Source organism: Vidua macroura, chromosome 11 (assembly GCF_024509145.1).
Source record: "Vidua macroura isolate BioBank_ID:100142 chromosome 11, ASM2450914v1, whole genome shotgun sequence".
In the NCBI taxonomy this organism is placed as follows: Eukaryota; Metazoa; Chordata; class Aves; order Passeriformes; family Viduidae; genus Vidua; species Vidua macroura.
In genome coordinates, this window is record NC_071581.1 from 4,642,217 (window position 1) to 4,645,286 (window position 3,070).

Consider the following 3,070-nt stretch of genomic DNA (forward strand, 5'->3'; position numbering starts at 1 on the left):
GGTTATGTCTGCATTTGTATCAGTGGCCAGCTAAAAGTACTAAAGATATGAGGCTAAATAATGTCAGGAGGGCACAGCAGTGATGCAGGCAAATAGATTATCTAAGTAGGATGTATTATTCAGCTGAATCAGGGGGCTTGAGGTAGAAACCATGCGGTAATAAACCCCATTTAACGAGCCAGAATTAATACAGGGTAATGTACACATGCACAGCATAATGGAATCTTGTAGATATTAAAAAAAATTAACAATTGTTGTGATTCCCAGAAATAGCATTAACTTTTCATAGATTTTTCTATAGCAAGAAGAAAACAATCAAGTACTTAAATTACCAAGAACTTGGTATGAAGGCCCACATAAAGAGCTGTTGCTTTGAAATAAAACCATGCAAAAATATTTTTAAATCTTGGGTACTTTATATTTATCAATAAATATTTTATGAAGTTTCACCAGAGAAGTTATTTAAACATTGGATAAGCCCAAATAATTAGTCTGGAGCATATATCACAAATAAACAGATTACCTGGGGGAAAAAAAAAAAACCAAAAATGCCAGGCTTGCCTAAGACACAAAATGAGGACCCAAGATGAGGCACTGAAATGGCATTAACCTTGATTAAGGTTACTGCCTAAAACAGATTGTCAACACAGGATCTTTCAATGCATTACCCTTATTCCTGTTCTTATAGTTCATCTGAATGGAATTTTGATAGACTTTAAGAAACACATTAATAATTACATGGGAAAAGAAAGTGTCAGAATCAGATAGAAGTTCTTCACATGGTACTTTTCTCTTCATTTCATTCTCCCCTCTGTAGTGGCTTCATTCCATTAAAGCAGGCCTTGTCCATAACTGTCAGGCTCTGTACAACAATTTCAGGCAGAGGTTTTTTGGGTTACTCGGCTTTGACCATCTTGGATCCTGTTGTTTTGTGTGAGGCTGGGCTCTGACAGGCTGACATGATTGCTGCTGCCTTTTCTTCTGCCTCTTCTGAGCTTCTCTGCACGAGACCCAGCTTGGAGCCCCTGCCCTGGTACGGGCAGTCTGACACAGCCCATCCTGTTAGAGCCCAATCAGCCTCCCTGCCAGGCTGAGGGGAGCAGTGAAGGCATGGATTTGGCAGCATCTGCTCAGGGGAATGGAAGAAAAACCATCTAGGGACCTGTTCCTTCTCTTCCAACACTCCTGGGTGCTCTTCTGCTACCCCAGGGCCTGTGGCTCTTCAGCCTGGCTGGAGAACTGGTTCCTCTCAGTGCCTTAGAGTGCAAAGGGGTAACTTTGTAGAGGCACACAAAGCTCAGATTTAACTGCATTCCAAGCCTGCCCAGCAACCCCAAGCACGACCTCGTGTGCTCAGTGCTTTGTGTAACTTCCCCACTGCTCTGCTTTCAATCGCAGCAGCACTGCCAAACCCAGCTCTGCCTCTGCCACCCACCACAGGAGAGCACACACTGGAGTCCTTGCAGCTGTACTCCTGCTGACGCCTTGAGAAAGCTGCCCTAGAACAGAGGCTGGACAGAGTTACAGAATAAAGTAGGGATTTGCTAAAAGGCCTCACTGGATCCACCTTGGGCAGCACAAGAGCCCAGCCGGGGCTACAGCCAAGGTGAGCCAAAAGGGTCACAGAATGGACGACCGCTCACAAGGTCTCTCACTTTGATCAGTTCTGGCCCATCTGCATATTGGAATTAATTGTCCAATTCCAGCTTTAGCCCATGAAGTCCCACCCTTCTTGTTTTTCTCTCCTCAGTCCACGTTGTTTATGCTCTTGGGCCTGAGATCTGGATCGGTTGTCCTTGGTCCCCAGCTAGAGAAGGAATTGTTTTGTCTGCCTGCTCTGTGAAGAGAGCTCACCATCCCCTAATATGAAGGTCAGAACTACACATTAAAGCAGTACAGAATCTGAAAAATAGAAAAGCTAAAACCTAAGGCATCATATAGATTACAGATAAACTTGGAAAGAATATTAAAATCTCAAGTTTAATGTAAGCAGGAAACTTGCAACAATTATGGTTCTAGTCTGTTTTTATTAAAGTGCTGGGAATACAACTGAAAAACAGGCTTGCATTTCATTGGAAGATAGAGGTTGATAAATACTGTATTTTTTTTTTCTTTTAGCACATCTGTATTGTGTAAGAGAATGCCAAAGAAAAATACAGGATGTAATAACGTCAGTCTTCTGGAGCACTAATTCCTGGCTGCAGATTAGGTGATAAACCATGACACCAGGAAATGACTTCTGCTACTTGTGTGTCCCTAAGAAGAACGAGAAGCTAAATGTTAGTGCCCGGGAGCTGCAGCTGGCAGACTGCCATGGGGCGATGCGCTGAACAGGATCTGTTCAGAGCCGGGCTTTTCCCGATGTGGAGCAGCCCGGAGCTGGGGCCGAGGCTCCGGCGATATCGAGCGCTGCCGCCGGGGCCGTCCCCTTCCGGGCCCGGGAGCGAATTGCTGCCGCTGTGCCCGGGGGCCGCGGGGGCACCAGGGCTGGAACGGGGACTCGGGCAGACCGAGGGCGGCTCGAGGGGGCACCGAGGCGGCACCGAGGCGGGATGGAGCGGGGACCGAGGCGGGATGGAGCGGGGACCGAGGCCCGCCCGGCGCCCCCGCCCCGGCCCCGCCCGGCCGCAGCGTCCCGGCCCCGGCCCGGCCTCACAATCGGGTGCCGCGGTTGTCGGGTAACCGCGAGCCGCCGTCTGTGACGGCGCTGCGGCCTCAGCTGCCCAGAGCTCGCTCCCGGCTGGTTGTTCGCAGCCCCGGCGCGTTCAGGCGGCCGCACTCGGAGATTCGCCACGCGAATTGTTCGTGGAGCATTGGTCTCTGCGAGCGAGTCCTGTGGATTCGCAGAGAATTGGTCTCTGCAAGCGAGTCCTGTGAATTCGCGGAGCATTGGCTTCTGCAAGGACTCCTGAACTGGCAGAACATTGGCTTCTGCAAGGACATCTGAATTCGCAGAACATTGGCTTCTGCAGGGACACCTAAATTCGCAGAACATTGGTTTCTGCGAGGACACCTAAATTCGCAGAACATTGGCTTCTGCAGGGACACCTAAATTCGCAGAACATTGGCT

General features: G+C 49.0%; 1 long non-coding RNA gene across 1 annotated transcript; it reads right to left on the reverse strand.

The window, feature by feature from the left end:
• Positions 1–2,082: 2,082 nt before the first annotated feature.
• On the reverse strand, positions 2,083–2,683 carry LOC128813033 (uncharacterized). The gene is made up of 2 exons (XR_008438893.1): positions 2,511–2,683; positions 2,083–2,256 (listed from the first exon to the last, which is right to left on the reverse strand). It is a non-coding gene; the product is annotated as an uncharacterized LOC128813033 (long non-coding RNA).
• Positions 2,684–3,070: the final 387 nt, after the last annotated feature.